Here is a 15142-nt window from a genome sequence, read left to right as displayed (position 1 = left end):
GGGATGATTGTAAATTTTGCCCGAATGAACAGGTAAAAATAAGATCTATGGTAAATTCCACCCGGGAAAATATCCAAGCAAAAAAGTTACATGTAAATTCCACCCAAAAAAGTTTACAGATACGAAAATGGATTTGTAAATTCCGTCCGGAAAATAAATATTTTTAAACTAAGCGTTCCGTGACTTTACGATACGTTGAAGCGACCGTACTGTTCGCTACGCGGCGTGTTATACGAGCATTTGGAACTTTGGAAGTTCCAATATTACGTAAACTGAACAATAGTATCAGACGACAATCATCAATCATGTCATGTCTTATCAGACATGTTGACTGTTGTAATTATTGATTATAATTATATTTTGACTCTTTTTTTTATTGTTATAAATATTACCATTTTTACTATTTTAGTTTTATTTTTCCGGCAGAATTTACATGTACCTTTTTTTATCTGTATTTTTTTGGACGGAATTTACATGCATCTTTTTTTACCTGTAGGTAGTTAATTTTGGGTGGAATTTACATGCGCCCACAAGACGCGCACAAGACAACAACTACCTATCACTAAATGTTGATTATTTGAACACATGACATTCTGAACAATATTTAGAATCAATGATCATGAATTATGATCAATAAGACTTACACATATTTTTATTTTTGATAAACCACTATAGATACATAATAATATATGTATTTTTCAATAAGACTTGATTAGATTATATTGACTAAGAATTAAGATATAATAAAGCCGATGCAATAATACGTGATTCCTACTGGAATAAATATAGCTGTGCTATATTATTATTAAAATAAATAATTGATAAAAATTCAGGAGACTGATATTCGGCACTCGATGGAATCAATATGTAAAAAATTCAGCGGAGTAAATTCGACGCACAAACGATAGCTTTTTTTACAGATAAAAGCTAATTAGGGGGCAGGGATAATGGAACTTATTCCTATTTAAGTTAACGTAAAAGATTAATTTATATAAAAACAAAGTAAATATATGAATTTAATCTAGTAACTGTTTACTGGGAGGTAAATATTCACTAGTGAAATTTTATCGGGGTAAAATTTTGATAGGGGTATTTAATCCTGCCGGGAATATTTACCTGGGTGGTAGTAAACTCTGCCGGGTTAATATTATGTTTATCTGAAATAAATGTGTAAACTCTCCAAGGTCAAAATTATGTTTACCTAAAGTAAATATGTAAACTCTCCTGGGTTAAGTTTATGGTTACCTGTAGGAAGTATTCAAACTCTCCCGAGTTGTTTTAAATATTATTGCTACACTACGAGTTGGCTGTGTGTACTAATTATCAAAAACAATAATTTTGACATTTTTACGTATATTTTGTGTTTGTTACTTATATTATTATTATTGACTATTTTTAAAAGAAACTTAAATGTATATTAGATTTTTTGAAATTTTTTTTATTGTAATTTAAATATAATATAGATCATAACAGCTAAAAACATTAATTTATATTGTTATTATTATTGTTATTATATATGATTGACTATTTTTAAACGCAACTTAAATGTATATTAAATTTATTTAATAATTTTTACTAGACCCGGGAGAGTTAACATGTTTTCGTCAGGTAGTACAAGAATAAACCCGCGAGAGTTTCCATGTTTCCGGCAGGTAGTACAGGAATAAACCCGAGAGAGCTTACACGTTTCCATCAGGTAGTACTGGAGTAGACCCGGGAGAGTTTACCATCGAGAGAGTTTACAATCGCCCATTTACCTTCGATAAAATTTAACCAACTCAAAATAAACAGTTAAGCCGGCACTATAAGAGTTTTATATAACTTTATCTTTGTGGCTTTCGATAACAGATTTTATTTAAGGAGTGGTATATTGGCAAAGTATGCGTGATTGCTAGCCATAATTCTTCGGACATATTATTACTATTATTGAGCGCAGAACAAAGATACACGAAACTCTTAACAGTTTCAAAGTTACTCGTTATTCTCCATGATTGTAATGTTTTGTACTCTTCGCCGTGCTTATACAGCAGATAGTTTCATGTATTTAGTTTTCTCTGTGCTAATTTTTAATTCCTTGCTTTCAATATTATAATAGGATTTTCTCATGACATTTTAACTTCTTGCTATTATTATAATATCATCAGAATATGCTATATGTACAGATTTGCCATGATTTATTAAAAATGTTTATCAGATAAATCTCATGTACGTAGATGTTGAATTGCATGCATTATATTTCAAAATGAGAATAAATAAATAAACAATTAAACAGTTGCAGCTGCTCACAAAACGGAAAATGAAAATGAATTTAATCAGCTGTTTAGAAGAGCGACAGAGAGATCTATATAAACTTTATGTGTTAGAAAGAAACGGATGCCTACGGATTCAAGATCACGATTTATTCTTATAATATAGATAGCTGATCCTTGGTTTTTGAACTTTTTAACCTTCTCAAAGAAATAACAATTAATTACCACTTTTCCTACTCAATGGGGACTCGTTCCATCACTGTCTTTTTCTCTTGAATTTTCAAACCCACTGAATTTTCCCCTTCAACGAGTTGGTTTGTATTCTTCACTAGTGTTTCCATACTGTCTCCAACCAGGTTTAAATCGTCAGTAAATACCAGTACATACATTTGTGTGGCACCTACATCGGTTCTCTACTTATTCCTTAGAAAACTGTATTATTTTTTCTAATGCTCTATTAAATAATAGCGTCGAGGGTACATTCCCTTGTTTTAAACTTGTTATCACTTCAATTTCCTCAGATAATTTTTGGTCGACAGTTCATAAATTTCCTCCCGTCTGACCATCGAATTGCCTCCTAATTTATTTTTAAAGTTTAATCCTATAGCCCCTGATTTCAAAAATATAATTCACTTGAATTAAATTGCCTCCTATTATAAGAAGAGGCAGTCTTGTACTGGAATCACCTCCGATGACTATAATTAATCGATTTATAACATTACATTCTAGTGAATATTAATGAATTCAATGATTTTTAAAATCAGCATAAATTTAAATTGTGTTGCCCTTTTCACTAATAACGCTCATAAAGACCATTTTTTTATATAAATGTGTTCTTTTATGGTAACAGCTAACGAAACGAAAATGAATATGTAAAACTGGTGATGATGGACTAATATTTAACTGATAATCGACAAGATTATTGCCTTCAACTAATTGATCGGTTTAGGAAATATAGCACGTCTTCAAAATAATATTTTTAAACATTTTTAAATCAAATTAATAACGATTTACGATAGTAACTGTATAAATACCAATGTATTAATTAATAATCTGTAAATGATATAGGCAAACTGAGTAAAAAAAGGTTACCTACCTAAATGAATGTCACCCTATCACATGGTACTTTGTGTCATTTATATATATTTTTGTTAAGGATATGAGTTTACTTGGAAAACCAAATTCTTCCATGATATTTTAAGGATTTATTCCTACCATTTTCTAACCATTTTAAAATGTTTGTATTTAAATTTTTCATTTTAATAGCTTTATTAAATTTTAAGTCTTAACTACTCGTAAGAACGATGTATGAACATCTCATTTCATTTCTTGAAGCATTAGTTTTTATTTATCATTATTCTTTAAATATTTTTTAAATTAACTGTCAAGTCTTAAGTGTGAGAAATTAAAGTCAAAAATATTTGATTCTTGATTTAAGTTATACTACTACTAAGGATGCTTATTGGGAGATTCGAGAGGTGGATAGAGCCAATTTGAGTCATAACTTATAATTCATAAGTAAGAAATTCTGGCCCAGAATCGCGGATTTTCTAATTAGATAGTATTACACATTTCATCATATCTGTATCAACAACACATTATAAACAATTCCTTATTGATAACAAAAAATTAAAAGTTAAAAGTGACATTCAAATTGGGCGTGTCACTTTTTAACTTAGCCTATCTTCTGCCCATGAATCTAATTTATCTTTTTACCAAATTTCGTCGCAATCAGTCCAGCCATTTAAGAATGCATAAAGAACAAACAGACAGACAGAAATTAATTAATTATATATATGTGTGTGTATATATATTAAGAAGAAGATATGTATATTATTATGTACACCGCAGTCTAACGTTGCGTAGTACCTATAGACCGATGTGCAACCATTCTATCTAAAGCCGTGCTGCTGGATAACTACTCCTCTCAAGCAATTCACTGTCAATATATATTTTTCTTCCAAATACTTATTGTAATTATGTTTACAGACTGCATATTTTTCCAATAAATGTTTTTAAAAAAAAGTTATACTATAACAAGTATTGATTTGTTAGAAATAATGTAAGTGATATCGTAAACCGACAGTGCTGTGTAACGACAAATTGCTGAACTACGTCAAACGCTTATCGATTAATAAACTGTACTGTAACTGGTGGGGTGGACAACGCTCAACCCCATTCTCTATATTATGGAAGACCTTGTACGCAGCTACCCTTGTCGACAAATTGCTTTTTAATTTTTATTATCATTTCAACGAATAATCAAAGTGTATAGCGTATTGTGGTGAATTCGGTAAGTGCATTTTATTTATTTTATTTTGCAAACAGTTTATACTTTCGAAAAACTAAAAATAAATGGCCGTATTTATCGATTTGGCAATAATTTCAATGAATTTAATGCTCTGCCCCCTCCCCACAAACTAGACCAGTACACATGATAAAATTAAAATAAATCAACTTAAGCAAGTTATATTTTATATTATTAGAACTTTAGAACAATTCTAAAAAATCAATAAATCCTGCAAACAGTAGGCCTTGCTTAGCTTTAACAAATGTTTTTATAATTGGGTGTGGCATATTTTATTATACTTTTATGCTATCCTATTACAAAAAACGCAAGTAACACAGAATGTCACATTGATACAAAAATAGGTATAATCTATTTACAATATACCTACATCATTATGAAAAGATTTATTTTATTTTATTTATTTATTTATACGCACCACCCCCAAAATATTTAGTATTTTAGTAATACACTAATACGTATATTATACAAACAAATATCAGTTACGCCGAACAGCTCATGTATATACCTTGAAAAATATTCAATCGGTTTTAATACGAAATGCTAAATTTTTTTCAGACAAAAATACAATAATTGTTATAATTTAGAACATAATAGATCATACATATAGACAACATTATAAACAAAAAATTGATAACAATATTAACTATTTATTAAAATTTAAAATTTATAAGTTTTAAAACATATTATAGTTTATTGATTGATAAGTAGTTATTACGTAATAAATGTATAATTTTATAAATATCTTCATAATATAAAAACATTCCAAAGCTGGGTCTAAAGCGCTCTGGTTTGGTAAATTTTCCTCTACTATCCATTAAAAAATATATAGGTAATTGTTAATAGTTTATAGATACATTTTTTTGTTTTAAAATTTATTATTTTAATAACTACCTATTTTTTATTAAATTTTTTATAGGGAGGGGGGATTATGGTTGATTGAGAAACACATTCGTAAAGGGTGAGGATCTGGGAACTACCGGCACCGCGTCCGAGTCTTGACCTCAGAATCTTAATCTTAATAATATTGAGATGTTTATACTATATGCTATTTTATGGGTTAGGATCCCATAAAATTCATATATTTGATCCTAACCAAATTGAATCAACACATATTCTTAAACTCATAAATCTTAATAATTATATAACATAAATAATTTAGTATTTCTATTCGACTATTCTAGAACAAACTGTACTACCTACCAATATTTTACTATAAATTAAAAATCTATTTTTAGAAATTGAACGTTTTGAAATGAATGGGACCCATTTTGGTAGAATCGATCTACAGGAAGATTTTGACATACTCAAAGAATTTAGTGAAATTTATCCACGAGTATCATGGTCTCCTTCAATCTATTTAAAAAAATGTATAAGTATAAATTTACACATAAATTTACATACAATTGAAGGTTTTGGGTCTTCAGTTGCTACTGCTAAAATTGATGCAGTAAGGAAATACTATGACATCCTTTCTACGCAAATGTCCATTATAAATAAAGGATTACATTATTCAGAAATGATGATGAAAAATTATGAACCACCAAAACTACCTTATTGTGGAGTCATATGTTCAATATGCTGTACATTCAATGCTCCTACATCAGGTATAGCATAATATAATATAACAGTTATTATTTTATTAATAGTTTGTTTTAATTATTATTACCTAACCTAACTTTTATAATGGTAACTATATCATATTATTTTTTTTATATATATATATCACAATCTACTACCTATCTGAACTATCGTTTTCACAATTAAATTTATTAAATTATCTATTATTATTACTAAAACAACATTTTAATATTTCTAAATGCATCATCTATTCCTAATCCTAAATTATGATTAAATTTAATATTTATTATTTACAAAATTAAGTTCCGTAATTATTTAATTAGTTATGTTTCATCATTATATATTTTATATTATATTTATTTTAAAAATTTAAATACCTAATTAATAATTATATTTTATAAGGTTATCAATAATCTAAAATCTTTAGTCAATAATTCTATGGTATCATGGCTAAATGATAAATAAACAATAATCAATTATTATTAATAATTTTATTAATAAATATTAAATTAAATAATATCCAATTTTGATTTTTTTAATGTTCGATTCGAGTTTGATAAAATATAAGAAGAATTCGGTTTGGGTTCAGTTTGACCTTATAACATCTCTAATTATTATGATCTAATAAAACTTTGACAAAGATCGAAACATTTAAAATATAAATTATCAATACTACTCAGAAATGTAAGAAAAATAATATCTAAGTTCGATAGCATAGGTACTCACAACTCGCCTAGTTCAGAATCAAAAAAAAAAAAAATCATAATAATAATCTAATTTAAGAAATAACCTAGGTAGAATACCTATCTAATATATTTCATCCAAATTGAGTAATATTATTCACAATGTAGAGTAGGTAACTATGTGAAGTTGAGAAACCACGTGATACACATTATTAACTGTTCGGTATTTAAATTATTATTATTTTTAGGCAAGTTATAGACATTAAACATTTATAGAATTAAATTATTTGAATAACGTATGCTAATATATTTTTATCGATGTTATCTGTTCTTTATTTTAGACTGTTCCAAGAATTCATCATTGACGTTGTCATCATCCGAAACTCTAAATCACATTGATAAACATTTAAAAAATGATAAATACCATATACAGTGTGAATTTGAAAGAGCATATAAGTTTTTAAGCAATTGGTCTAACGTTGAAAATAGTTTACCTAACAATGAAAGTTTTAAGATCACATTGAACATAGGTGATTATCGATTTAAAGGTTGTGGTCGTACGCTAAATGAAGCTAAATTCGATGCTATAAAGAAGTTTTATATGAGTTCTATCAACAATTTTTTTGAAATAAGTGATCAAAATGAAACAGAAACTATATTGGGAAATACACCATCGAATGACCAAAGTAATTCATCTCATTATGCAGATACTAAGCCATCAGGTATACCTGCTACTATACCTATCTACTTTACATTATTAGTTTGGCTTTCCTTTATGTTACTAACTTTGTAAATTAATTTTAAAATGTATCCAAGAAATGTAGTCATTTTATAACAATATTGTTATTTTATATACTTGTACCAGCGTAAATAGTTTTTTTTTTTTATGCCATTGACAAACCATTTTAAATGTTGGACTATAACAATATGCATTTATATGTATATAAATTTTATACAGCAAATCTGCAGTACGAAAAATCTTTTGTAAAAATCACTTTGAAATGTTAGGATTTTGCTAAAACTTTATTTTAATAATTGAAAAAATTGATAAAATATCTCTCCTATGGTGAATAACCTAGAACAAGGCATTGAAAGTAAAAACTTTTGTTTTACCTTGGTAATAGATATCTACAAATGTATTGAATTATAATAAAACATAAAAATTCAATACAATAATGTATGTTAAATTATTCAGAAAAAAATATTTTAGTGATACAATTTTGTACCAATTGTTATGGAACCTAATATTAGGTATATGCTTAAAATATTAATTTCGGGTTTCGATAACCAAATTTATAATTCATGCCTAAGTTGATATAAATAACACCTACACATTGTTTTTTATTTTTAAATTATTTTTTAGATTGCTGTTCTAACTCGACACCTTTTAAGAGAAGTGAAGAACCAGACATTTCTCAACTTCTTCAAAGTCACCCCGATGAGAATAATACATCACCACTGCACAGTTTTATGGCAACTTACAATCTAAGAAATAGTATATGGTCTCCCGTTTGTTGTGATAAATATAATCGTAGAAACTCTGAAAAGTTTAGGGTTGCTTTAAGTATAAACTCTAAATTATTTATAGGTATCGGCCGTAGTAGAAATAATGCTAAATTGAAAGCAGTAAATAAGTTAAAGGATTCTATTTTGAATGTCTATAAACACACTAAAAAAGAAACATTTATAGAAAATATAAAGAAGCTCGGAGCGATTAATAATTATGAAGAATATGAATGTCAAATGGCCAAATAAAGGCGATTCTTAATAGTTATAATGCGGTACCAATAGTACATACCTACTCAAATATTGTTTTATTCATATCACAAACATTTATTTTAGCAGTTAACAGATTTTGCTGAACTGTGTAAAAAGATAAAATTAATTTGTCCATCACATTTATTATCTTAGATTTACTGCTTATTTTTTATATTTTATATATTTTTATTTATTCATCAAGAAAATAATGTGGGCTCATTGGTTGGGCCACTGAACATATTCATGAATCCAAGAGTTCATAGTCTAAAGAATAAATAAATATAAATTGAATAATTACAAATTATGACATTACAAATTTCCCACATAACTAAAATATCAATATAAAAAAATATATATATATTTTTTTTGTATAGGTACCTAATATCATAATAATTATTATAATGTATTATTATTTATTACCAATGTAAAAAAAAATCGTGTGGTTAGATAATAAAATATTTCAATAAAACTAAAACTATCAATAATGAATGATAACTAAAATAATGTAAGCGATACAATTATCCTATATATTTGTTATAAGTATGTATGTGTATTTCTATATTTTGTACTACCTAGCTAGTAGAAGACTAAGTGTAATTTTGTTTAAAAATATTTAAAAGAGTTGTATATTTAATTTACAATATATTGTAAATTGTTGGACAAATATGTAAATATGCGTATTATGTACATATAGTTGGTACGTTAATAGAAGAAATTTGTCTAGTATTATGTCCATTATAATTTTTAAAAGTAAGATAATTTTATATCATGTTAAGTACCGAAGCTTTAAAAAATAATTTTTTGAATGATTGAACATTTATATTATTGTATAAGTATTTTTTGTGTTGTCTTAAGCGTTTCTTTAGAAAATCATAAGAATTTTGTTAATTTTTTTTAATAGATCAATAGTTGTTTTAGTTTTTGTTTATTTTTTCGTAGGTAACTCATCCTCATAAAGAAATACCATAATATCTATTAAATTTTTAAATGCATACTTTATGTTTTTTAAATTTATTTGTTACAAGTTTAATATGGTTATTCCATTTAAAATTATAACACATTTTTTTATCTAAATATTTACAGTTTTGAAATGTTAACAACTTTACGCCCCCCCCCCCAAAAAAAAAAAAGAAAAAAGAAAAAGAAAGAATAAGTTAAAAAAGTGGGTCTAGGGTGAATTGATAAATTTGATGTCTACACGAAATAGTGTAACGGAAGTTGCGCGCGCAATCGTTCAAATCAATTGCCCAAGTATACGTAGGTAGCCATATGGTGACAGGTGACATAGTGTGTGTAATGTAAATATTAATATAATAAAATCGTATAATCATTGTTATTTATCATAAAAGCTTAAATATTCTATAATTATGTACATTTCGTAAACTATAATACTTGTTACTTATTTCACCCATAACCTACATGGCTACATGTTATTAACAGCCGCAAGTCGTCGGATTAATGTTAACATATCAACATTGAGCGTCAGATACAACATCTGACACACACCATGTTTTAAACTAATTTTACGAGGATTTAGCATGAACGTCGTACATAAAACATTATTTTGATTTAAATCCACATTATCATGTATAGGTACATAACATAGGCGTGCATACAGGTTACAATCTCTGCGGTTTTTTGTGTGGGGTCCATATTAGTCATAACAGAACATTATTGATAATATATTTTATAGTATTAAAAAATACATAGTAAAAAAAAAAATGGAAGACAAATAAAACAACCAAAAGTGTTGAAAAAATGTTGTGCCTAGTGTGAGTAACTTTTTGGTGATCATCCCTTGACCCCCACCGACAATATCGTTTCCCCTTATATCTTAGTAAGTGGTCTGAGTTTCTGATACAACGTTATAATAGTTGTGTCATCAACTAAAGCAATTGCAGCATGGCTACATATATTATCAGAAAATAACTGGAAAACAAAATTTTCAAACTTCTAAAAAGCTATAACACAACTCACAAAAATACCTGTGACAAGCTACTTACAAGTGTAAAAATTATTCGTACACTCCGTATTTTTGAATAAATATAGTACACTTTTCTTTATAATATTTTATTTTAATCAATAAACCAACATTCACATAGTAATTGATATATGTATTTCTAAATGTATTACAAAAAAAAAAAAAAACCATGACGACAGTAATAATCATAATAATAATACTCATAATCATAATAATAACAATAATAAATATAACTGCAATAAATATTCGTACACTTCAATTTTAGCGATGGAAAGGCCTATTTAGGTACTCAGAATAATATTATTAGACAACGATGAGATAAACGTATACCAATTATTAATGATTACCCTTAAATCCGATTCAGTTTGCTTCGAAATATTGTTGGAATATCATTCTATTACGAGATGGGTCAAAAAAAATGTGAAACAAATAAAACTGAACGTGAACTGATTTTGAGATTGAAAAATCAGTGATCAGTGCCAATCATTACGTCAAATATCAAAAATTGTCAATAGAGCTAATAGCACTGTAAAAATGTAACACATCGATTCAGTGAGCATAAAAGTCACGAAAATAAGCGACTGCCTGGTCGGCCGGCTACAATTCAATTGGCTCCCAATTTTGGGTAAATATAAATTCGATCCTTGAATTGGCTCCTGGAAAATGTATATTTAAATTCGCTCCTTAAATTGTTAAATATAATTTTTTTAACCAGGGATTCTCATATTATAGACGTTTACTTTTACGATGTAAAATCCAAATATATTCAACTTTTTATATATATTATATAGTACTCAATCTGATACAAAAATTATTATAAGTTTTTGTATTATTTTTGTTTAACTTATTGATTTTTATGTATAAATTTTATAATGACGCACATTGCTAAAATACTGTCTGTATTTTTAATTTTTTAATTCATATAATATACATAAATTTTATAATGACGCACTTCGGTAAAATATTTTCTGTTTTTTAAATTTTAGATTCTGAGCGGAGCGATGAATGTATTGATTTTACCATAATGTGTGTTTTTATTAATTTTTTTCTTTTGTGTCTGTCATCACGTTTTGGGGCAGTAAAAATGCTTCGATTTTTGACTTCAGTACCTCGTTCGATCAGAAAGTGAATCTTGTTGGTACTTTGGGAGGTCAAAAGTACAAAATTCTTAATACTTTTCTAAATAATTGAGAAAAACAAACTAAAAATTAAGGGAAAAACGGGAAATTTTACGCACACTCATTTTTCGACAAAATCGATTTTGGTTTTTGATGTAACTTGAAAACAAATGACCATAGATACATGAAATTTTCACCTAATGTTTATATAAGTATATTCTATCCACCATGCAATTTTCAAAAAATTTCGACTTAAGTTGAACTATTCATAGGCATTTCAAATTTTCGATCATTATTAGTTTTTTTTAAATTAATATCAAAAATATATAAAAATTTATTTGTAAGGCAGAAAAGCTTGAAAATTTAATACAAGGCTCTTAACATATTGTTACAATAGCAGTTGAAAAATAAAAGAAATTCATTGTCACAATTTTTTTTATAAGCATTCAATGTTTGAATTTTGACAAAATATGTAAAAATCACGAAAATTCAAAAATTATTTTAAGCTAGAAATTCATAAAAAATTTTCTTTTTAAATCTAAGATTTCAAAATTCAATACAAGATTCCTTACAAGTTTTTCAATCTTTATCACAAATAAAAATTCCACCGGAAATTCAAATTAAATTTTTATGAGCATTTGAAATTTAAATTTTTACAACATTGGATTTTCACTTTTAGCGATTTCCTTATTTTGGTGTAACTCTAAAACAAATGACCGCAGATACTTGAAATTTTCACTGAATGTTTATATAAGCGTTTTATATATTTGATAAAATTTTCAAAATATTTGGAATTGTTTTGAGCTGTTGACTGACATTTTAATTTTTCAACTTTTTTAGTTTTTTTTTTCTATAAATATCGATAAAAAATTATTTGTTCGTAGAAAAGCTTGAAAATTTAATACAAGGCTTCAAACACATTGTAACAATAGCAGTTAAAAAATATTAAAAATACGTATGCACGATTTTTTTTTATAAGCATTTAAAGTTCAAATTTTGACTAAATACGTAAAAATTACGGCTATGTTCAAATTATCTTAGATAGAAATTCATAAAAGTTTTTCTTTTTAATTCTAAGATTTGAAAATTTAATACAAGGCTCCTAACATATTTTTACAATAACAGTTGGAAAATAAATGGAATACATAGTCACAATTTTTTTTTTAAGTATTAAAAGTTTGACAACATATTATGTAAAAATCACGAAAATTCACAAATTATTTTAAGCTAGAAATTCATAAAAAATTTTCTTTTTAAATCAAAGATTTGAAAATGTAATACAAAATTCCTTACAAGTTTCTCAATCTTTATCACAAATAAAAAGTCTACCGGAAATTCAAATTAAATTTGTATGAGCATTTGAAATTTAAATTTTTACAACATTGGATTTTCACTGGATTTCACATTTAGTAATTTTCTTATTTTGGCGTAACTCTAAAAGTCTAAAAAAATGACCAGATACTTGAAATTTTCACTGAATGTTTATATAGGAATTTTCTATATTTGATAACATTTTCAAAATATTTAGATATGGTTTGAGCTATTTACTGACATTTTAATTTTTCAATTTCTTTAGTTTTTTTTTTTTTCTATAAATATCGATAAAAATGTATTTGTTCGGTAGAAAAGCTTGAAAATTTAATACAAGGCTTCTAACACATTTTAACAATAGCAGTTGAAAAATAAAATAAATTCATAGTAACCATTTTTTTTTTACAAGGATTCAAAGTTTGAATTTTGACAAAATACGTAAAAATCACGAACATTCACAAATTATTTTATTTCATACAAGATTCCTTACAAGTTTTTCAATCTTTATCACAAATAAAAATTCCACCTGAAATTCAAATTAAATTTTTATGAGCATTTGAAATTTAAATTTTTACAACATTGGATTTTCACTTTTAGCGATTTCCTTATTTTGGTGTAACTCTAAAACAAATTACCACAGATACTTGAAATTTTGACTGAATGTTTATATAGGCGTGTTATATATTTGATAAGATTTTCAAAATATTTAGATTTGTTTTGAGCTGTTTACTGACATTTTAATTTTTCAACTTTATTAGTTTTTTTTTCTATAAATATCGATAAAAATTTATTTGTTCGGTAGAAAAGCTTGAAAATTTAATACAAGGCTTCTAACACATTGTAACAATAGAAGTTAAAAAATATTAAAAATTCGTAGGCACAATTTTTTTTTATAAGTATTTAAAGTTCAAATTTTGACTAAATACGTAAAAATTACGGCAATGTTCAAATTATCTTAGATAGAAATTCATAAAAGTTTTTCTTTTTAATTCTAAGATTTGAAAATGTAATACAAGGCTCCTAACATATTTTTACAATAGAAGTTGAAAAATAAAAGAAATAAATGGTCACAATTTTTTTTTATAAGCATTCAAAGTTTGAGTTTTGACAACATATTATGTAAAAATCACGAAAATTCATAAATTATTTTATGCTAGAAATTCATAAAAAATTTTCCTTTTATATCTAAGATTTGAAAATTTAATACAAGGCTCATTATAAATTTTTACAATAGAAGTTGAAAAATAAAAGAAATATATTGTCACAATTTTTTTTTATAAGCATTTAAAGTTCAAATTTTGACTAAATACGTAAAAATTAAGGCAATGTTCAAATTATCTTAGATAGAAATTCATAAAAGTTTTTCTTTTTAATACTAAGATTTGAAAATTTAATACAAGGCTCATAATATATTTTTACAATATCAATTGAAAAATAAAATAAATGCGTAGTCACAATTTTTTTTTTTAAAGCATTCAAAGTTTGAAGTTTGACTAAATATGTAAAAATTACGGCAATGTTCAAATTATTTTATGCTATTGAAATTCATAAAAAATTTTATTTTAAATCTAAAATTTTATTTTTCATAATCTATAATATATCCTAGACAGATAAACCGTCTTCGCTCAGAATCGTTTTTCGTATACAACGATATAATATCATTGGATTCAAATTTAATTCCATCCATTACAGTAACCCACTTGTAACCTACTGTACAGCAGAGCGACATCCACGACTTACCCGCCTTTTTTAATATGATTTTGTGTAACGAATTACGAATTATACGTACTTTAAATTATTAACATATTGGCAATCAATACATTTTTGAAAAAAAACGGTAGGGATCCAATTCAACAGTAAATTCTTGGGAGCCAATTCAAAGGTACTTAGTAAGGGTAAAACATTAACTACCTGTATTGGGGAGCCAATTCAATTGCTCCGGGTCGGCCACAAAAACTTTCGGACCATGACAAACGTACAGTTAGGTTAGGTTAGGTTTAGCAAGTGCTGAAAAAATGGGCATCAAGGACGATTTTGTGTTTACACAGGATAATGATCCCAAGCAAACTGCAAAAAAGTCAAGGCTTTGATTGTCTAAAAATGTAACAGAATACCTTGTTACACCACCACAATCTCCGGACATTAACCCTATT

Source organism: Diuraphis noxia, unplaced genomic scaffold (assembly GCF_037042655.1).
Source record: "Diuraphis noxia isolate RWA-SAM2 unplaced genomic scaffold, SU_Dnox_SAM2 contig0001, whole genome shotgun sequence".
NCBI lineage: Eukaryota > Metazoa > Arthropoda > Insecta > Hemiptera > Aphididae > Diuraphis > Diuraphis noxia.
This window is presented reverse-complemented; position numbering follows the sequence as displayed.